The 23,765-nt window shown below is 45.2% G+C and overlaps 1 long non-coding RNA gene across 2 annotated transcripts in view; it reads right to left on the reverse strand.

Moving 5' to 3' along the window:
- Positions 1-4,104: 4,104 nt before the first annotated feature.
- Positions 4,105-23,765, reverse strand: part of LOC125944567 (uncharacterized) — a 58,173-nt gene continuing 38,512 nt past the window's right edge. The window contains exons 2-3 of one of the 2 annotated variants that reach the window (XR_007466279.1): positions 5,423-5,510; positions 4,105-4,292 (exon numbers count right to left, since the gene is read on the reverse strand). This is a non-coding gene — a long non-coding RNA (uncharacterized LOC125944567). The remainder of the gene's footprint in view (positions 4,293-5,422; positions 5,511-23,765) is intronic. The other variant, XR_007466278.1, reaches the window with a different exon arrangement.

Here is a 23,765-nt window from a genome sequence, read left to right on the forward strand (position 1 = left end):
GGCATTACATAGGCCGAAAGGCATCACGTTAAACTCATAAAGTCCATCAGGGGTAACAAATGCAGTTTTGGGCTTGTCAGCGGCGGCCATGGGAACCTGCCATTACTCTGAACGCAAGTCGAGTGAAGAGAAGAATTCAGACCCCTGTAAACAGTCAAGGGCATCATCTATTCTCGGTAGAGGGTACGTGTCTTTGCAGGTGATCTTATTTAGGCGGTGAAAGTCAACACAGAGCGGATAGAGTCATCCTTCTTCTTAACAAGAACGACCGGCGAGGCACACGGACTGTGAGAGGGCTGAACAATGTGGTGGCGAAGCATGTCGTCGACATGCTCTTGGTCCAAGTTAACTTGGTCCAAATCTTGGTCCAAGTTAACTGGGACACCCGGTATAAGTTTCCAATATGAGGCTTACATATTCATTTCTTGTGTACTTGAGTGCTAGGATTATTTCATTTATGTAGCATTACTCAATCTCATCGTATACTGCAATACAGTGGTGCTCACTTGTTACACTGATGTCCCCGTTTGAGTGTTCTGTACTATTTTCACTTGAGTGATGCTTTTTGGTTTTATGGTTCTTTTAATCCCACCATTAAATTATTTGATGTATCCTAAAGGCAATATTTTTGATTTCGACATGATCCCATGTTTAGTTTTTATCACAGGATTGTTTTTGGTGGTATACGGAATTATTCCTTTTTGTGGTCTTTTCAAGGTTCTAGATTATTGGTAACATTGCTTGGATACCATGCAATTCAATCTCGCACTTTTCAGTCTACTTCTTGCAGTTGCTGTGATATCAATTTCTAAACAACCGCTGTACGTTCTTCTGATATCATTTGATCTTTACTATGCTAAATGAGAAACTTTGTCACCCTCCATGTTCTTGCTGTTCATCATTGTATGTGTACTTACGAATTTTGTTTATGTATGTTCTAGAAATTGCTGTTCAGCTCCTAGTTCATTCGAAATTCTTTCTGCGAAATTTAGTGACTGTTGATGTACTTTTTGATTTACGTTGCATTTCTCATACGTTTTGCTCAAACCTTGCATAAGTGTTTTACTTCTTCAATAAAGTATTGCTTTGTCGTAATGTTTGCATTAAAGGCGCTCTAAGCCCAGAAGCCTTGGCCTGGCCGCTTGTCAATACGCGCCCATCTTTTCTTAGCGGGATGTCATTCGCATTTTCGTTGTAAACATCGTTGCTGCATACCAAAGGTTGATGCATACCAATATTTTCGTGGACATGCTTATTTTCATGTGACTTGGTAGATTATGTGTCGGCCTCTATAGGCAAAAGTCCTTGGCACTGCACCGGCAGCTCTGTTGCAATAGACACCGACGCTTCGACTCATCTGAAATCCATGAAAACGAGCTTCAAATTATCTTAAACCTTTCAAGACCACTTCCAGACCAGCTTTATGATGACGTCTTAAAAGCGTTTAGAAATAATGTATAAATAGCCCCGGCAAAGGGATTATTTATGTCTTTCCCAATCCTATGTCAAGACCAGCTTTTCCAATACGTTTTGAAGACCTGTTCTGCACCATCTCAGAAAAATAATTAAGACGGACATTAGCAGACATATACGACCTTTTAACAATGAAGTTGTCTTACTCGTGTCTTCTGTAACCCGATTTTATCCTCTCGGATAAACGCTATAAAAACGTTATGTATCTCTTTTGTGCTATCTGGGTACACGCCATGTAAAGGTTGCTAACAAGAAAATTAGAAAATTACCATTCATGCGGCTTTGACAAAATTACATTGATAGTGCATGCTGCGCACTTATAGCCAATTTAACACAAGTGAAATTTAATGGCAGTGGGCATTTAAGCAAGCATGCGCGATATATAAGCCGGAAAGAGGACAAGGGCGTAAATGTGTTGGCCCACGGTATACTGCATGCGGTTGTGAGGCTCGTTTCTCGAAGACTACCATTCTGTGCAGTAGCGGCAACGCTTCTTATAGACTTGTATTGGAAGTCGTCTCTATCGAAAATCCCCGCCTCCATTCCACCCTTTGAAAGCGGATGTACAGTGAACCTGTTGCCGACGTCACACAAGCGCCGTCACCACAAGGCATTGCACCGTCGACATCAATGTAGCGTCCACGACCTCGTTCGCGCCTTTTCCGTTGGTACTTCGACGCCGCGTTGCACGTTTGCTGCGTCCATAGACTTGCGCGTCACCCGCGTTATGTAGTGAACGTCACGGTAATTTCTTACCAGTCTTGCCCTGATGTCGATTATGGTCGCAGCACACTCAGCGTGACCGATGCAACGGACAGAGCGCCCACTCATCAAGGACCGTTACATTGTGTGCACACGTTCGTCCCGCGTGTACGAAGGTGTGCCGGAGTGCAGCCCATATATCTTCATTCTATAGTGGACCCTCCGCCTGGCGCAAGTGCGTTATTCAACTAATTCAATTTCTCAGAGTAAACTGCGTCACAAAATTTCTAAAGTATGAGAGAGAGAGAGAGCAAGGAGAGGAAAGGCAGGGAGGTCAACCAGAAGAGTATGGCTTACACACAACCTGCAGACATGATAGCATCGAATAGTCATTTGAACTTACGATACAACATAATTCTGTTACGCGGAAATTTAAAGTACACTAGCTCTAGAGACAAAAATCTTTCTTTGTCGACGCGACGGTGTACACGCATGGAGGCGAAAAACTTGTCGGGGTAGCCATATACCGCTACGCTGTAGAAGAACAGAGACCAATGTATAAGTGTGCATCAATCGCACTTAACCTGCAGAGTTTGACTTCTTGTGCAGCCGTGTTTGACTTGCACGTGTTCTTCTTGCGATGTATATTTTTTTTGCGCGCATGCGTGACAAGATTATACAAATCTGAAACCCTTCCCACTATTAAAAAATTCTGAGTAGCACTTGCATTTGCCTTCCCTTCCTATCGGCGTCGTCCTTTGTTGCACTAATTTTCCTCATCAGAAATGCAAGACCAACTAGCCCAACAATTATTTCCTGTTGCCGTAGCAAAATGACATCATGATTGGCTTTATGAATGAGCCATAAAGCAATACACCGTACCGAGTTTAAAGGCAGCATGGAAGCATTGATGATGCGCAGCATACCTGCGTTGATCTGATGCAAATTCGGTCGGCCCCACAGACTGTTAGGGATAACGATTGTCGAGAAAAAATTACGGGTTCGTAGGGTAAATTTGAAAAGGAACACGGTTTGTGGGCGAATTGTACACCTGCAAACTTGCACAAGCCTTAATAGTAGAGCTTTATTGAAGAATTAAAATTGTGTCGAAGTATCCTAATACTTACATGACAAGTATACTATTGGATACGACGTTTGCTAGTATCCTATACCTACATCAAATACTGATAAACTCGGTATCTTGTATCTGTATCAAGTTGCATTTGCAAAGTTTCTTTGCGCATCCGTGAAGTAAGCTAGCCGAAGAAATGTTCTCGCATTAAAAAAAATAGCAGTTGTTAGTTGTCACGTGTGCCGTATCTTTCGTTCCGTTTGCGCTGTTTCACATATGAATGTTAATCAGTTAACTCACCAAATTCTTGATTTCGCTATGCGAAACGTACTTTATTCAGGGCCCTGAACAGTCACAGGGTAATCACCGTAAAGCGCCTATTAGTTGCGAATTTGCAATGTCACAAATCTAGCCTTCTCCTAGATGTGTTGGTGGCACACCTCGGGATTGGTTCACTCCTTTACCGCGTCTAGCGTTCTTTCCAGTAATGACGTCTCACATTAGCACAGCGAAACCACTTCAAAAGGAACCGCGTATCACTTTTCGATGGTCTATCGGCCAGCTCGCGAGCCCTTTTTCCGCCAACGTTTCGCGCTTCAGGCTGCAGATAGCCATTTTCGTTTCATCGAAGTTGTCCAACATCACGGTAAAGGAGTCGCTTTCCTGTTCCTTCGTACACCTCGTATCTGCACGCTACTGTGTTTGCCAGCTCGTTTACAGGATCGACGATCTTCAAAGATTGAAAGTGCTCAATTTTCTCCCCTTCCTACGACGCAGCTATATAGTAGTCACCCATACGTCATGCACACCATGAGGTTGATTTTGCGATGGCAAAATAACTGGTCTTGAAACGTACGTGCGACAATAAAACAGAAGGGCGTGGCATTTATTCTGGCATAACGCACTCCGCTGATACTCCCGCTGTTGTAATATTACAGCGGTATCACTGAAACTCGTCGTAGGAGTAGCATTTGCCAGTAGTATTGTTTCCAACAAATGCACAGAAACAGCCTTCAGGACATTTTCCGTTTGGTTCCCGCGTGCACTGAAATCACAAACAACGTGAAAGGCAAATTATTCCTGGTTAAACAGGGAGCGAAAATAGAGAACGAGTGTACAAATTCAATGAGGCACCCCGAAATCAGCATCTTTCCGCCAGTAGATGCTGCACGGGTGCACAGTTTCAGGTTGCAAGTAGTGATCTTTATGCTACAGTTTGAAGTGTTCTGTATCTTTATATTCTTTCACCACAGACGGTGGAAGAGAACATTTTTCTTTCCACAACACCAAAACGACCACATCCCAAAATTTTACATGTTCGACTGGGCGCTGAAAAAATGCACCTGAGGGAGGAAAGCTGGTGATCGGTGCTACACAGGGAGGGTGTGAAGGCAGCTTCTTGTGACGTCACGCACGCAAGGACAACCTTCGTGCGAAAAGTTCAGTCACTTTAGCATACGGCAAAGAGGATGCAGGCGAAAGGCTGCGCGCTCACGAGAAATTCATTAAATTACTTGACATTATTATTCGAATACGTTTGTACTTCCTATTGTTTTCTCCCACCAAAGGTCGTGGGTTCGAGTACCTTAATTATCTGAATTAAGGCAGAGTTAATGAAGGTTGACGATCGTGTGGTTCGCGCTATGTCGGTTTTCAGCTGAGCCAGCTTGTTTAAACGCTTCGTCAAGTGCCCTATCACTGGAGAATACGCTTATTGCAATATTTGTACAGGATGTTTCGGGGGGAGGGTGGGGGGGGGGGGGGGGCGGACGATCACTTACAAAAATTCTTAAAAGTTGCCTGTGGCAGAACGCACAATTTTTGTTATGAGCTGGCTTACTCGAAGAGGCAGACATTACTTGCACAGGACATTGAAATGCATTATCATACAATTAACAAAAATGGACTAATTAGGTTTTTAACTAATTACCTAATGGCCCATATTGCAATTTACACATTGTAGCCGTGGAGTTCGCAAGGCGGATCCACTTGAAACGAATTTTCGGAATGACACCAGTTTCGAGATATTTATTCGCGAACTTTGCGGAGAAATGCATTGGCGTTCCAGTTAGTTTCTTAACAACACGTCGCTTCATGTAATTTTATCGTAATATTCTTGCGCGTTCACGAGAATAAATATTTTACTTTAGGCCTTCACTCAGAAGAGTTCCTTACCTGTTGCCCGCACTTAGCTGAAGATCCTGTGTTATCGCTTCTTTCAAGTGGGCTGAAAAACGCATTTGGTTTGCCCAAGCATATAAACCTAGGAATGGAAAAAAGAACAGTTATGATACCGCAAAAGCACTTACAGAAGCCTGAGCTGTATTTTGCGTTTGCGGTTTTAACCAACGAGATATTTACTAAAATCACGCTACAGATTGTATTCTCCGCCAGCACAATCTTTATTTCAATAAAGTTGTTTCTTTCTCCTCTCTCTCTCCTTAGAGAAGTTATGGAGAGGCACACTGTGGCGGAAGCTGGGAAACTACTATTGCAGCAAATCGATATCGTCGTTCTCTTCTCATGCGCAGTCTATATATTGCCACGCGTGTCACTTCATGACTTTGGCGAGTACTCGATTCCAGCGAAATGGCGCTGTTATTTGGCTGTCATTCTCTAACAAGACATGCTTTCTTTAACGGAACATTCGTGAACGTTTGGTTTCTTTCTTCTTCTTTCACCGTTTTCCCCGGCTCTTCAATAAACAAAAGAAAATACTTCAAATTTATTGGTGGTCCTTTCAACGGCGAGAAGGATCCATTATGATCAGATGGTACACGTCTCGACTTGTTAAATACGTTATGAAACCGACGCGAGTGGCACCATCTCCTCTGTAACAAGCGATAAAGGACGTACCATCGTTAATAGCTCGCGAACTCAAGCAGTGATTTGGCTCGACCATATTCGAACACGCTCGCCTTTTAGGAGCGAAGCTCCTTATAGCGGCACCCGTTCCGTCTCCGTCGTAGTAGTAGTAGTGTGTAACCAGTCTGAGAAAAATGAGAAAAAAAATTCCGAAGTTGTGTCCGTAGCGCGGAATCGAACAAGGGACCCCTCGCTTCCGAGCGCGCGGCGTTAGCCCACTACGCCACGAAGCGCACATAGACACACACCACGATGGCAATAAATACCCAACGTTAACGAAAGACCGCGTTTCTAGCGCGTTTCTAACGCGTTTGTGCTAGCGCGTTACGGCCCCTGTAAGAAGCTGGTGTAAGACGCTGTGGCCTCTCCGCCTTACCTTCAACGCGTTTCGAACGCGCTGCCCAAGGCGGTGGCAAGTCAAGTTCAAGTCGAGGAGCGTTTATGAATACGGGGGTATACTCTCTCAGCAGTCATGTGATAGCGTCGGCAAACGCGGTGCACGTTCCGGCATGTGTAAATGGCTGCGTAAGACGCTGTGGCCGCTCCCCCTTACTAGAGAGTACTGCACGTTTCTAACGCGTTTGTGCTAGCGTCCCCTTAAGCGGGAGATCCGATGATTCCCTCCGGAGCTTCGCCCACTCATCATCATTCACCCCGTGGATATGCTGTGTTTTTTTTTATTTCGTTCTTCATTGCTGATGATGATAGTTTCTTGATGCGAACCACAAATTACAGCTGGCTTAAACAGCTTCGCTGTTAATATACCTCAAGCTTGTGGCGAAATGTGTTAAGGTTATTATCAGAGGCGAAATCATCGGGAAGATCATTCCACATGCGGATGGCGTGTGGAAGTGCGGATGTGTTAAAAACGTTCGTATTGCCAAAGATGCACGTGAAGCTGAGGTGATTATGTAGCCTGCGTGACGTGAAAAGGGAGCGTTCAAGGTGTAACAAGGCTATTTTATTCCTGTAGACGTACTTGTGAAACAGGCATAGGAGAGACATTTGACGGCGAATTGCCAATGGTTTAAGGGAATGATCAAGTTTAAGTTGAGTCACACTTGAATGATTGTCATAGTTCCTTGAAATGTAACTGGCGGCTCTGTTCTGAACTGCTTCAAGCATGTTAATTTGATAATGGACGGAAGGGGACCAAACTGATGAGGCATACTCAAGTTGTGGGCGGACGAAAGTTAGATACGATAATTTGCGAACGTTTGAGGGGCACTGACGGAGGTTACGCCGTAAGTACCCTAAAGTTTTTGAGGCTTTCGCGCACGCAACAGTGATGTGTTCAAACCAGCAGAGGCCTGGTGTAAGGTAAACGCCAAGATATTTATAACATGATGCCCGCGAAAGCTTGTCTCCCTTTATGTGGTAGGAAAAAATGGAAACGTCACGCTTACGTCCGAACGAAATAATTTTACATTTGTTAGTATTTAGGGTCATGAGCCAGGTGCTTCACCAGATAGAGATAGTGTTCAGATCGTCTTGAAGGATCAGGTGCTAGTCGGGACTGTTTATTGCTATATATATATATATATATATATATATATTCGCTAACACTGACCCAATGGTCCAGTATGTTTACTAGCTTGGGCCACTCCGGTATGTGCTCGTGGCCGTGGTGCCGTCGTGGTTGTTTCATTGCCGTCTTTACGTCTTCGTCATCCATATATCGTCGTGCCGTCAGCATTACGCCTTTTACGCCGACACTGTGGCACAAGTTGTCTCACAGCTTGGGCCACTAGGTATGTGCTTATGGTCATGATGTCCTACTGTTCGTTTAATTCGTAATTAGGCTCTTACGAAATGAGTTGTCGGTTGACCCCCCCCCCCCATTAAATTTTCTTTGAATACCAGATGTTGTATAGTATGTTGTAGGTGTGCAGCTCACGTCTGGGGTTGTTATGTGCCTTGTTGTGTAGATATAAACAGGCCTTATGTGCGTGTTTTCAGACTCCTTTGTGCACGTTCATCCGTTTACAGAATTGCAAATGTTAGCACTATTTGATTGTAGCCCGTACACAAACATTCTTGCGCTTTTGTTTTGATTGCCCTGCGAAAAAAAATGTAGCAGGAGCCCTAATGGTGCCAAGGTTTCCTTTCCTTTCATAATAATAATAAAAAGTTGGCCCATACCGGAAGCAGTGTTTGTCGCTTATAGTCGAAGCGACGGAAGTGTCGAATTACCGCCACTCACTCTAAATAAATGCGCCTTCAGCAGTAAGGTGTGTCACTACTTTGTTTGAATGCTATTCGCATTACCTTAGACAGTCATCGTGGGCTGGATTCCGCCGGAGTTCCTTTATTGGGAATATTGCGCACATTCAAGACCTTCTTAAGACGTGAGAAATGCCATTCGATACGGTTTGTGTGCTACCATAAGTGTGATCACGGCGCTTTTGTTATAATTGTTTATGATGCCTAACAGAAAACCGAGAAATGCAGTGGCTGTGGCGTAGTGGTTAATAATCTCGGCTTCAAACTGCATGATTGCTAATTAAACCCCAGGTCTACCTGTTCAAACAAGCTTTTAAGGCCTTATATGTCTGATTAGTCAGTCGACCTTGAGCGAAAACGCGTCGGCGACACGAAAGATACAAAAAGGCTACAAACCCTCGGCATTTGGTGGGAGTCGAACCACGGCCATTTGTGGGAGTGGAACCCATCACCTTTGGCGTTAATGAAGGCGAAGCTATTTCAGGCACAGTTAATTACAGTAGAGTTAAGGCACGCGAACCCACGACCTTGGCGGGGGTTGAACCCACAACCTTTGGTCGGAATCGAACCCTACACCTTTGGTGATAGTGGAAGCCACCACTTTGGTGGTAATTAAGGCAAGGTTAATTCAGGCACAGGTAATTAGGCACAGGTATAGTTAAGTCACTGGAACCCACGCGACTCGAACCAACGACCGTTGGTGGGAGTCGAACCCGACTTTTGGTAGTGATTAAGGCGAAGTGAATTAATTCACAGGTAATTATTATAGAGATAATTAAGGCACTTGAACCCATGACCTTGGGTGGGAGTGGAACCCTCGACCTTTGGTATTAAGAGCGATGACTAAGCGAAGTACACTAAGCGAATAAAGGGGGATGACTAAGCGAATTAAGAGGGATGACTAAGCGACGTACACTACACGAATCGAGAGGGATGTGTACGTCAGGTGTGCGTATTTAATCCACCAGCTGTCGGGCTTTCGCCTTCAAGTTCCCTAAGGGATAACGTAAGAGAGCCTGTCAATTTTTTATCTGCCTCTGTGTGTCCAGGGGTGGAGTTTGTGGGCACCACAAGGCGTCACCGAGGACGTGCGAGTAAGGAACAAACACACTTGCAAAAGTCTTTATTGGGAATGTTACCCATTGAGGTACCAGACTGCAAATTTATTTCCGCGGTGGTATCTTTTTTTTAGAAGGTAACTTCCAGAAAAGCTTTAGCGCTTTGGAGGTTGATGGTATTAAATTTGCTGCCTAGACCTATAATTTCCATGCTTATCTCTGATATATTCTCAGGCCCGTGTTCTTGCGCACTTTAATTTGCATAGTGTTTTCACCATTGAGTGTTTTACAATGCAAACAAAACAATAGTACTTCCATGGAATAGCAAAAACGACTGCATTAATTCATTGCTGTCCTGAAATGGGACAGCTGCGCAACAGAGAACGCGCAGCTTATGTAATTCAGTGCATCTATTCCCAGAACACCCAAAGTTGTCTCTAGCACTGCAGCGAAAGATCTTGTGAAGCATTTCTAAATTGCTTAGACACCGCACTGACCCCAGCAATGCGGCGTAAATATCTGGCATGAACGACGGTCACCACCTTATTTACTAGTAAAACATTAGGCAGAAACCATCCTAGATGATTATCAAAATCATTGCGAAGCATTCCTCGCTTGCTCATGTCACAAACCCCGAACAAACTCACGTCCTCCCATAGAAACGCATGCGCGGGGACCGCCACATGGGCAGGCCTTGACACCCTGATGACGTATGATCGGAATAAGAGGTGATCGCAGACGCTACGCGCCGCACCAAATGCGCCTTTAACAAAGCGCTTGTGAAAAAAAAATGAGAGTGGCTTGGGTATTCTTACGTGATCAGAATGAGGAAGCATTATGACTTCCCTAATTACACTGAAGAGGATAGAAAACTTAGATTCGTTCCGAGTGCACTGTTATTTTTATTTACCATAAGTTCTCTAATTCGTTACGTTCATCATACGTGACATCATAGATGTGTCTTTCACAACTCTACCTTAATCCACCTTGCTATAACTTGTACCAACCTAATCTACCTTAACCTAATTTATTCCATTTTATTCCACCGTAATTTACATTATACCAGCTTGCTTTAATTTCTACCAACATTATTCCACCCATTTTCAGTTTAATCCACATTAATCCACCATGCCCTAATTTGCGCCAACCTTAATAATCCACCCTAATTTACCTTAATTCACTTAAATCTACCTTAGTTCTCCTTAATCCACCTTGCTCTGATTTGTGCCACATTTATTCCACTTTAATTCACCTTAACCCACTTTATTTCATCTTAATCCACTATATTTCACCTTCCTTCACTTTACTTCACCTTAATTCACTTTACTCCGCCTTAAGTCGCCTTACTCTAACTCGTTCCTTCACTCACCTTCATCATCATCATCAGCCTATATTTATGTCCACTGCAGGACGAAGACCTCTCCCTGTGATCTCCAATTACCCCTGTCTTGCGCTAACTGATTCCAAGTAGCGCCAGCAAATTTCCTAACTTCACCACCCCATCTAATTTTCTGCCGTCCTCGACTGCGCTTCCCTTCTCCTGGTATTCATTCTGTAGGTCTAATGGTCCACCTATTATCCACCCTACGCATTACATGGCCTGCCCAGCTCCATTTTTTCCGCTTAATGTCAACTAGAATATCGGCTATCCCCGTTTGTTCTCTGATCCACACCGCTCTCTTCCTGTCTCTTAACGTTAGGAGTAACATTTTTCGATCCATCGCTTGTTTCATAAAAGGATTGTTTCACACAAAGCGTATGTTTTCGTTTAGGTTCCGGTACAAGGGGAGGTATATTATGCATTCTTAAAAAATTTTCACCCCTTCGGGCTTATCTTGACCCACAACAATAATCGTCAATTGCCTCGCCCACCTGACCCGCCGCGGTTGCTCAGTGGCTATGGTGTTGGACTGCTGAGCACGAGGTCGCGGGATCGAATCCCGGCCACGGCGGCCGCATTTCGATGGGGGCGAAATGCGAAAACACCCGTGTACTTAGATTTACGTGCACGTTAAAGAACCCCAGGGGGTCCAAATTTCCGGAGTCCCCCACTACGGCGTGCCTCATAATCAGAACTGGTTTTGGCACGTAAAACCCCATAATTTTTTTGCCTCGCCCACCTTTCCTTCTTATAACGCTGCGAGCGTGGTACTTTGAGGTGCCGAACGCGTTACGCGCGTTATGAGCGTGACATTGCATTCTCAACAGGAAAGCAGAGAGCGCAGAGTTTTCAAGAAAGGAAACGCAAGCGAGGCATCGTTGTGGGACCAGATAAGGCCCAAAGGGTAGAAACTTTTTTATTGCGTAAGCATTTCTACGCGTACCCAAAGAGAGAAACCGTCCGTCCGTCCGTCCATCCGTCCGACCCGTCACACAATCGCTTTCAAGATATAGTGCCCGCAGCAGCGAGCCGATTCATCTCCTTGCTGCCTCTCGCTTCAACGCGAGCTACGCGGAGAGCACACGAAACTGTCAGCACTCGCCGCCCTGAGCCCTTTTCGTAGATCGCTTTCAAGATTTGGGCCCACGAGTCTCTCTTCAATGTGGATTCAGCAGCGAGAACACCGTGCAAACGAGGCCGTTAGCAGTCGGCGCTCTCTTGTCACCGTCGCAGATCGTATTCCAGATACGGCCCTCGCGGCCGCGCCAGATGCAGCCGCCGCCCGAGTGCGGTTGATCACGGTTCATAATGGTTCGACTCGGATGGATAAAGCGCTAAAGAAAGATAACGGCCTATAATGATCGGAACGTCATCGGCGCACCTGGCACTGCGACGGCTGCCGCCTCCAGTTTAGTTTGCTGCGTCATCAATTCACCTTGCGCCCGTTGGCAGAACTTTGTGTGACCGCAGCGCTGTCGCTTGTACTAGTCGCATCAAGTTTCATAACATTGATAATGACACCGGGCTCCTTGGAGATGAGCAAGTGCCGCAAGGCTTTCGCACAGTTAGACAATTACCAGAGGGGTTCCTGCTAAAAGTTTTAGAGCGACGCTCTTAGGCACCCGTTCCTGTGGTGAGCGTCGGCGTAGGCGTCCTACCTCGTGACCGAGCGAACGAGCACAGCGAAAGATGAGAGCGACTGCGGAGCGCACCGGGGGATGAAAAAAGCGGGAATAGCGAAGCGAGTGCCAGGAGGAGGGTGCAGCGGAACCATGAGGTGGAAAGCGGAAGAGGGTATGGCGAAAGCGTGAGAAGTAAAGCGTAGTGCCGCCCATGACTGGCTTTGCGGCGACGATGGCTACGAGATGGTGCCAGAGTAACGCGCGTCGTCTGTATGGAAACAAAGCGCCGCATGAGCAGCTGCTTTGAATCAAGCCCAGATGTCATCCACGTGCTCCCTCTCATGATCTCCCGATTAGCGAGGCCTTCGCGCCACACTTCGCTCCATTTGCAACGTGCCGCCCGTGACAGATTGTCCGCACCAGCCAATATATCGCGAAATGAAAACACGTATAAAGCTGCGCTCCAATTTTGCATTACGGAGTATCGTAGTCGTTGGTAAATGTTTTAAACAATGTATTAAGGTGCAGGATCTGTGTAGTATTACTGCCAACACTGTGCAGGTTGTATTTTGCACGAATAGCCATGGCGTCTCACATACTCCCTGGCAGGCACCCACTTCGATCTAAATTCACGATGGTTGCTTGCTCTCCACCACGACGCGAAGAAATAAAAAGCGAAATCAGCCATCGCTTCGTCTCATCTCACGGTGAGGGCATGTCACTTTCATCATTGTTATTGAGGTCAGCTGTTTGTTTGAAGCGGTTAGGCCTACGCCGACGATGCCGAGTTGTAAAAATGGTTTGATTTTAACTTAGCATACGGCGCCACCACCTTAGCGCTAGTGATGCGTTAACGATTCGGTGCATTTTAAATCCTAATTGTGAACTGCATCATTGGCTTACTACTCTGCTCTTGTACGGTACGCGATGACGGTGACGAGCACACGCCAACCAGGCGCCAAGCAGACGACGTGGTTAAGGTGAGCATATCCAGAAGGGCGTATGCCCCTATTTTAGGGTAAGCAAACCTTAAGGAACTACTGAGAAAGAGTATACTGCAAGTCGAACGAAGCTCCAGCATTCAAGTAAACGCTGCTTCTAGGGTTAAAGCACAGAAACATTTGTCTCTGCGATGTATCACCGACGCCGGCGTCCGGCTGCGTGTTCGCGCTGACGGTATTGTCATTCAGCCGTTTCTCGGCCCCAACGTAGGCTGTAGGCTGTGTTTCGCTCTAAAAAAAGTTCCCTTGAGTGAAATATACTCTCTTATAATCAACGTTTAGCACAGCCAAGGCTCCGTGGTATGGGAATGTAGGTGCTTGCGTTAGGTAAATTTAATTCGCATGTTTCCTCGTACGCTATATTTGCATAGTGTTGCGCAACGATCCACGCTGCGGACCCTTCGGATACTATACTGCCATTGGCAGAATGCGATAAAACACGGACGAAACAGTCGGATGTGTTCGCCTTCCCCATTGGCGGGGACGCCGGTACCTTCCACGCAACTTCATGGAGCTTCTGATGTGGAATAGTTGAGTGCCGGGTGTTCCTTTTTATCCAGCTGCCATGGTAATATCTAAAACACCCTCCTTCATCTTGGCTACGACAACGCCTTTTCTTCCAACAAAACTCCAACCGTATACCTGGCGCAAGCACACTAGTTTTGAACCGTTTGCAAAATATCAAAATATCACCGCTAGCTATTGTAAACATCACATGCAAGCAATGTACCAATCACAGGCGCGAATGCAGTAGAATAGAGAGTGTAAGCGCGAGAGTGAGGAGGACGGCGCACAGAACAAGTGTCGATAAGGGACGCGCGCTTTCATTCGCACATACAGCGTACGGCGCGCGGGGACAATTTTAGCGCCATTGGGCTTTATACGTAACCTCGTGTGACGGCGAAGATGACGACGACGGTATAAATTCTCTTGGAGTGTCTATATAATTTATATCGCAATAAATCCATATCTTATGCAAGTTCTACAGCCTACATTGTCACTAGATATTGGATGGAAGGTTGTACAAGGAAGGTTGCACAATATATATATATATATATATATATATATAGTAGCGCTGAATTCACTAGTGTCTCTTTTCATGGTGTTCACTTGGCAGAGCTCGGAGCAGCGCAACGTCGACGGTCAGAGCAGTCACAGCTTCCACGCATGAGAGCCTTTGTTGAGCGAGAGCGCTCGACCCACTCGCGTTTAGAGACGGTAGCACATGTATATAGTATATATACTATAGTATTTATACTATATATATATATATATATATATATATATATATATCGCGGCAAAGAAGTAACAATTAGTAGGTGGGTTTCGGGATCAGTGAACTAGAGCATTGCACGGGCTCGGGCTTACCCGAAAGCCCGGGCCCAGCCCGGCCCGTGGGCCGGGCCGCGCCGGGTAGGGCAGTTTTTTCATCGGCTCGGGCCGGGCTCGGGCACGGCGTGTACTTTTTGACCCGGGCCGGGCTAGGGCTTTTTGGTGGTGTGCATGTAACGTGCAGCGAGTTATTCTCGGGCGTCTCAACTCTGAAAAATATGTATTTTTCGGTCTCGGGCCGGGTTCGGGCCAGTTTCGAGCCGTGCTGGGGCCGGGCTCGGGCCAAAGGTAAAGGGGTGGCGGGCCGGGCCGGGCGGGTAACGTAGAGTATTTCCGGGTCCGGGCCGGTCTCGCCATGAAAGTTTTGATGAGGCTCGGCCGCCCAACGTAAAAACGGGCCCGGGCCGGGTTCGGGCTCAAAAAATCGGCCCGTGCGTTGCTCTACAGTGAACATTCCTGCCTTATCACGCTCCGATAATTTTATTGGCAATATAAAATTGGCCGCAGCTCTATAAATTTATAGCAAACGACAAGCAAAGTACGACTGCGAATACCTCTGACGTTGTAGAATAACCACCAACGGAAACAAGCTCTAGATGTGTTTATACGTGCTACACAGGGTACACAGCAAAGAATGCCGTCCATAGCGAATACCAACATGCCTCTTTCTCCGGAAGACGCATAGGAAACTACATGACATCCTGCGATTGCACGGTCTCATGTCCAATGACATCCTGCGATTGCAGGATGTCATGTCATGGCTGGGTGGACCAATGTTTTGAAACGTTTAATGTAGCCTTGCAACTAAAAAATCAGCTGCAAATTGAGGTATAAAAATTTTGCACCAAAGGTATAACGAAATTGGAGGGACAAGCTGCCGATAAAGACGATGTACCAACAATGACGGCATCATGACTGTGGTATGAGGACAAATGCACGACGACGACTGTAGGATGACAATGCCGTGACGACGATGACACTACAACGATTGAATGACGACCGCATGTATACGATTGGATGGAGAATATAGAATGACCTCTATGGAACGACGCTAGGCATTATGACGACGAAAGCATGGCAACGTAGGATAACAATTCTGAAAGGGTCACAGCGGTATGACGACTACAGCGTGACCATGACGGTATGACGACGATAACGTAATGACGGCGCTATAGTGACAGTGGCCTGACTGCGACTTATAAGGACGGCATTATGATGATGTTGTGACAGCGGATACACGACATCAGCTGTATGACGAAGACGACGTCACAACGGCAGCATAATCGAATTGAATGACAGGAACACGATTGCGATGGAAGAAAAAAAAAAGGAAATGGCGCGGATGAAAATACGAATATGGTATTACGACGATGGTATAGGACGACGACGCGATGCCGATTCAGATATCATGGCGATAGCATTACAACCACTTAATCATTGCTGCATGACGGCTGTATGATGACGACGCTACGGGGACTACGGGATGATGAGACGGCAATATGACGATGAATGCATGGCAATGACTGTATGACGACGATGGCAGGACAACTGCTCTATGATCACGATTTAATGGCGACATCGTGAACATTCATTTGAATTTGTTTGCCAGAAAGATACAAAAATGGTGAAAATACATGAGAATCATCTGGATCCTTAGCACCAAGCTATATATATTGGTGCTAATAGCAATTTGCAATATCGGAGCCATGCATAAATAATAACAGAGATAAATATGTACACAATAGCAATTTCAACAGTTCATTTTTGAGTGTGTGTGTTTATGCAGGTAGCAGACATGTTGTATAGTAATCATATTTCAACATTATAGCAATTATATTTCAACATTATTACAGTTCTTTGTAATGATGTTTGAGCTAAACATAGAAGTATTTACTTTGTTTTACTTGAACAGGAAGACTGTTCCACAAAGTGCAACCAATGCTATGTAGAGCCGCCTTTTGCATTACACATTTTTTACAAGTATCGGCAAGAACTTGCCGTCTTCGTAGCCTCGTTTTGAAAACCGGGAGGAAATAAATGATGAACAGTCAATTGACCAATTGTTAGTTCTACAAGTATAAACCGTAATTGTAGTTTTGTAGTTTATAAGCAGGTTAAGCGGCATGATTCCATGTTTGTTAAAGAGTGGCGGTGTAGGGGCTGCATAATTTCACACAAAACGAATTGCTCCCTTCTGCCACACTACCAGTGGCTTTAAATATGAATCATACGTATGGCCCCATAACTCTATACCATTTGATAACCGACCATGAGAACGAGCAAAAATGATCGTTCTCAAACTCGGTTCATCGAAAAGCTGGCGACATTTAAATATCACAGAGCAAACACTGCTGAACTTTTTACATAACGACTCGATATGCATTTTCCTGCTTAAATTATGGTCTATAACAACACCTAGAAATGTTATACTATATACACGTTCAACGGGCTCTCCCTCTACCTGAAAGACACATGAGTCGAAGGCTGTCGCTTTGTGCAAAGAATGACTTGCCATATATTTTGTCTTTTTTTTACGTTTAGTAGCAGCTTATTCGCGTGAAAACAATCACTAATAAGCTTAATGTCTTCGTTAGCCATACGGAAAGCTTCGGTCCTTTGGTAGACACATGCGCGCAAATGAGAGCAGTGCCATCCGCGTACTTGACAGTGCTCAAATTGCGCAAGATCAACAGCGGATCGCTCACGTATAATACCAATAATATGGGTCTCAACAATGATCCTCGGGAGGTTCCGGTTGTGACCTCAGAAAAATCTGATTCAACATAAAGAAATCGTACCCTTTTTTGCCTATTGGTAAGATATCTTCTGAAAAAAATTCTAGGCAAGCAACACAGAAGCCGTAACGTTCTAGTTATGGTGGGGTCATGACCACAGGGAAGCTTTAAAATAGTTTTAGAGCGAAGATGTATACGACTAGGCTGAAACACTCGTGGTCCATATCGAAGCATTACATATCGAAACAAAATCACATTAACTGTTTACTAATCAAAGGTGCATGCGGTAACTGCGCCAACTCCCATTTCCCTGGAGGAAGGAAGGAAGGAAGTAAGGAAGCAAGGAAGGAAGGAAGGGAGGGAGGAAGGAAGGAAGGAAGGAAGGGAGGAAGGAAGGAAGGAAGGAAGGAAGGAAGGAAGGAAGGGAGGAAGGGAGGGAGGGAGGGAGGGAGGGAGGGGAGGGAGGGAGGGAAGGAAGGAAGGAAGGAAGGAAGGAAGGGAGGGAGAAAGGAAGGAAGGAAGTAAGGAAGCAAGGAAGGAAGGAAGGGAGGGAGGGAGGAAGGAAGTAAGGGAGGGAGGGAGGGAGGGAGGGAGGAAGGAAGGAAGGAAGGAAGGAAGGAAGGAAGGGAGGGAGGGAAGGAAGGAAGGAAGGAATCACGTGTGGCTCATACTGGGGCCGCACATTTCAGCTTCGCTTGTTTACCATCTGTGTGACTTGCATGGGTGGTTAATTTTTCGTAATTGTAGAGGGAAAGGGTGGCGCAAACAGTCTAGATGAACAGATACAAGGTGGCTGAAGTAAACTAGGAATGACAATTGCATTACCAGATCTTCCTTTATCCACCATGAAAAATCAGTGGATATGGCTCTGCGCTGAAAAAAAAAAATGGGGACGAGGTTTCCGTCTCGATCTCGGCGGCCTCATTCCGATCGCGCCGGAGGAGCGCGCGTTCACGTCGTATTGCATGAATGTTTAGAAATCCCAGGCGCTCAAAAATGAGCCCCCCCCCCCCCCCGCCCCCTCACGTTGTTTACAAAATTTTGTTACTAACCTTTACATAAACTTTTAAAGCAGCATTATTGTTTTGGTTATACCCCTAAAGCTTTCAGAGGAAACCGACTAGTGGAAATTAGGCGTCTAGTTGATTTTTGTTGCAGTAGTTCAATTTCCTCCTCTCCTATTTTATTGGTCAAGAAATTTACCACGAGACAACTTCAACTTTGAATAAACTGGTCATTCTAAATAAATTTTGCCGGCAAGAGCAAGAGTTGCCGAAAAGTGTGGAATTATTCTCGTAAATAGTCACTGCGCGTTATAATAAGAGAAAGCGGAAAGAACGGGCAGTGTTGTCTGGAGGGTTTGCCAAGGTAAACAGTTCAGTCGGGTAAATGTGCGCCGAGCTCGACCGCGCATTGAACTTTGGAAGACACGAAGATCGCCTACGAACACAAGGAAAAGGTAACATGTGAAATATGAATACTATAAAAAACAATGAAATGTAGTGACGCGTCTGCTAGCCACCCCTCAATTGTTTTTGTGCGTTCCCGAAGTGGCGCTTTGGAAGGTGATTTGACATTGTGTGAAATATGGTTCCAAGTTATGCTATCAGATTAAAATTCTTAGCTTCTGATCTGTTGTCGCAGGCTTTATGTGCAGACGCTTGGATTGCCGGAGTGGAGTAGTGGATTTTATAAGCTGTTGTTTCCACGTAATAAGCATTGTTGGTAGCCAGCACCTGTACTAGCTGTGTTCTTTTGCTTGTCCACGTCGCAAGAGGTGCAGTTGAAGATGGATCATTCAGTCTATTTGTCGTCTTAACCACTTAGGCAAGAAAGTGCGCGCACAGTTTGTTTAAGACACAGATCTATAGCTACTTCGATTTTAATGTTCTCGACACTGCACTGGAACTTAAATTGAAGCTTAACACTAATTGACAATGTTTCTTGTTCTGGGCTAGCGAACGTTTGCAACGTCAAAAGACGAGGGTCCACAAGACTACGACAATTATTTGATTTGTAAACATATACAGAGGAAAGAGTAAGCGAGAGGCAAGGCTGGCAACTGCCACCAGAAGGGGCACAACGCCTTCCTGACTACGACAAACACAGGCGCTAGCAAGAAACTGCTATATTACTGTTAATTGTTATAATATTTTCATTATTTGAAACGACATCGTCACAATTTACGTAGAATATTTTTTTCGTGGTTTCACTACTGAAGCAAGGTGTGAGTAAGGGCTAATTGGTATTTAATTACGATGTGCACAGTGCGGATGACTACTGTGTCAAAATCTCCAAAATCTGACCGAAATGTTTACTAAAATCAAACACATTCCTCATTAATTATTAACCTATGAAAACAGTCGAAGCAAACTTTTCATGCCTTCCAGAAAGTCATGCTTTCTTGAACACTCCAGTATACGACAGAGCACACACGATCGCATTGCTCAGAGGTCACGACTGACGTCTGTAGGCATCGATACGGAGGTTTCATTGCCACGTTTAGGCAGCCTACGAAGCAGACACGCGCATACCTTTATAAAGGACATCCAAACAGTGGTTGAGCTTGTACTTTGCCGATACATATACGCGTATATGTTTCAAAGGGAAGAAATATTACATATCGAAGCAAAATCACATTAACTGTTTACTAATCAAAGGTGCATGCGGTAACTGCGCCAACTGCGGCAATCACGTGAAAGTGACAACAGAATGTTAATGCAGCATGCGATACTTGCCACTCATAAATTGTAAAGCACGAGTAAATGATAACAAATGGAAACCACTCTATAGCCCATAAGTTATGACGCTCGCTTTCTCGCCGGGGGTTCGCGGGTTCGAATCCCGCCTCGGCACGAAAGTTTATTTTCTTTACTGCCTTGCGAGTTTCCTGATACGCACCACAAATTATGGCTGGCTTAAGCAGCTTCGCTGTTAAAATGCATTGTGGATGTCAACAACCTAACAATTTGTTATCCGTATTATAGTATTAGACAAATCTCAGAAGCTGGTCAGATGACGCCTCAGACACTGATAGTAAATTGCTTTTTTTAACATGCGCAATTCATGCTTTTGGTGTAAACGTGTATGTATATATGTTGCACTATTTTCCAGTAAAGTTGTAAATTCAATACTGTAGTTGTGCCTCTTGCCTGTATGGTTCGTATGGGCTCATTACAATAGTCGTTTTCATTGGCGATTGTGCATGGCACTGCCGCCGCCGACATCCATAGCAGCTATCCCCGGGGTTGAAAAAACATACCAAGCTCCCACGGGGATCGAGCCTAGGGCCGCTGCGCGGGAGTCAGCTACTCACCACTGAGCCACGCCAGCGCGTGCTAGCACGCTGCTGAAAAATGCCCTGCAAAGGCACCCTAGCGCGCAAGGAGACCCGCGATGTGACATGCGTACCACGTATGTCAGAGTTGCATATTATTACACCAGGTGACACGCTATGTAGCAGATGCACAGGTAGCGGTACAAGGTAGTTAGAGAAGGTTTGAGGAAGAAAAGCTGAAGGAGACGTATACACACAAGGACGCTAGAAAAATATATATTATATATCTTATTAAATCAAGCTGGGTAGGTGACGGTGTCACCGCCGCGTTTCAAAGGGGATGCGAATACATCATCATCAACTTCATGAACATCGTGGCGTGCCACTTGTCTTTCGAAGTTAAATTCGCGCCGCGTAGCGTCTATAGGTACTTCCCTTGCATTGCAGTTTGATGTTATAACACCACGTGGCATGCAACGTAGCAGTTGCATAGGTAGCGGTAAAAGGTAGATAGACAAGTCTTGAGGAAGAAAAAAAAAGATTATAGGGATGTATGAATACTACTGTAATGTATGGCATGCATGGTATACATGGCATGTATGGCATACCTGAATAATTCAAGCAGGCTATAGGTGACTGCCACCATTCTGTTTAAAAGTAATGCGAGTGAATCTTCATCATCATTACCATCATGTAGTGCCATTGGTCACTCGATGTGACATTCGAGCCGCGTAGCATCGGTACGTACAAACTTTGAATTGCAGTTGCGTAATATTCCACCGGGTGTCCCGTCATGTAGCATTTCTACATAGCCGTTGCATGCTGTAGGTAGCTGGACCTGGTAAACTCCAGCAGGCTAGGCGACTATTAGTCCCCCCCCCCCCCCTATTCGAAGGAGATGCCAATAAACCATCATCATCACCATCATCCGCATCATCGTACCATGCCGGGGGTCGAGGGGTGTTACATGGGCGCCACGTAGTCTGGATACCTGTGTTTACTCTACGAACCACTGCTGAAGAAGTTAACCGTAAGAGCTACGCCCGCGGCTGCAACCAGGCAACGTCGGGCTCAGTAGACCACTATGCCTAGAGCAGCACAAGCCGCAGCTTACATCGACGCCGAGCGGACAGTTGAGATCGTTCTCGTGAAAGTGGGGCGAAGAGACTTCGCCGCGAAGACGCTGTAGTGCCTGGTGCCGGAAATGGAGCTCCTATAGAGCCGCTCCTCGATCTTATGTTGTGGCCTGTGCTGCATGTGCCGCGCAGACCTGTGATTTTCGTCTTAACAGTCAGGAAAACATACTGGCTCTCATCATGAGGCGGCACAGGCTGAATGACGTAGGTAAGTTCGCGACGAATAAACACAACTATATATACGTATACTTGCTGCCATTGCTGTAGGCTAAGGACATGATTGATTCGTAGCCGTATAGCCGGACTGGGTGTGATAGTTTCGGTTCACATATTGCAATGAATGGAAAACGGTTAGAGTATGCATATTGACCAAAATTAGGCATCGGGGATCTAAGCTCTCTCCCATTTCACTGGATGATCGATGCTTCTCTGACCTCTCTGAGGAACGATTGGTGAATGTCAACCATGAGTCTACTCGAGAGTAGCTATATGACTGGCCTCAGCGCGCATAACACTTGCAGGCCACTTGTAGCGGTTCGACGTGGGATACTTTTCTGTTGTTAATGCTAATTCAATGCATTGACGTGGGTGCAATGGGTGCCTAGCCTTTAAAATAGGCGGCTATACGAGGGTGCGTTCCTACAACGTGACTAAGAAGCCCATAATGCATTTGTAGACATCGCAGGTTGTGAGAATGCGTTAATAATTTAGCGCTAACACAGAGCAACATTTAGATGTCGATCCACAAGGTTTTTCTCTGTTCTCTGCATTTCATATATCTCGAATGCAGAAGCTAGAAGCAGTTTCTTTTTTCTTGCAAGAGGCATGTAAAAATATTTTCGAAATAGCTAAAATGTTTTTATCTGCATAGTAAGATCACTTCAGTCAGGAAAAAAAGAGAGATAGGTTTCTGGAAACTCTTGTGATATGCATCAGTGCACGCAAATCGATTCATATAAGAAATGCATTGTTGTACTTTTGTAACGCCTCTCCAAGCCAAACATAAGCACGAAAAGAGTGTCAGAAAACATAGCTACCTCAACTCAATGAAATTCGCAACTTCCCTCAAGTATATTCATTGCCACCAGGGATTCATCCAAATACTATCGTGCCATACCTGATTTTCTTTGACGTATAGTTGTGGCAGTGGGTGGTCATACATTAAGCGCATTCACCTCCTAAAGCGCGAATATCACACCTTTACCTAGGCGCAAAGTACACCTAGTCAAAGGTATAAAACGGCATACTTGGCACGCCGCAAACATACGCCTCACTGCAACGAAAGATGATTTTTGAGGAATCGCTTCGTACAAGAATATGCGATGGGCATTTATTGCAGTGTGGATACTTCACGCAACGTAAGTAGCATTTATATGTCGGAAAATGTTTGCTACCTGTCTATTACGCACAAGTGATGTTTTACAACCCTGCTAGATTTCTGCTTCCGCATTCTTTGGCTTTGCGGAGCCAGTATTTTTGCGTAGAAAGCCTACCGCCGCTGTATATCCAATGACCCACCCCTGCGCGACCACCGCCTACGTCTGTTCTGTTTACACAGACGTAGACATGCAGAAGTAATGACATCTCTTCGAAAATATCACGCCGCTCAGGCTGGAAAATTTCGAGAGCAGGTAATGATAGTATTTGCAAGTTTGAAGCAGTCAAAACAATATTCATTAAGCGCTGCTAACCCTTGCTTTACCATTTAATGACTTCCTTTGTTTTAGGCTATTGGCACTTCTTAATATTGATGAGACAGAAGCACTGAACTCAAAAGGACAAGTTCAAGCATCCGTGTTGTTCGAAAAAAAATTTGATTCACTTTAGGTATAAATAAGTTTACTATGTTCTTAGTACAAAGCAACATTCAGATTATTACCTTCTTCGT

Source organism: Dermacentor silvarum, chromosome 3 (assembly GCF_013339745.2).
Source record: "Dermacentor silvarum isolate Dsil-2018 chromosome 3, BIME_Dsil_1.4, whole genome shotgun sequence".
Lineage (NCBI taxonomy): Eukaryota > Metazoa > Arthropoda > Arachnida > Ixodida > Ixodidae > Dermacentor > Dermacentor silvarum.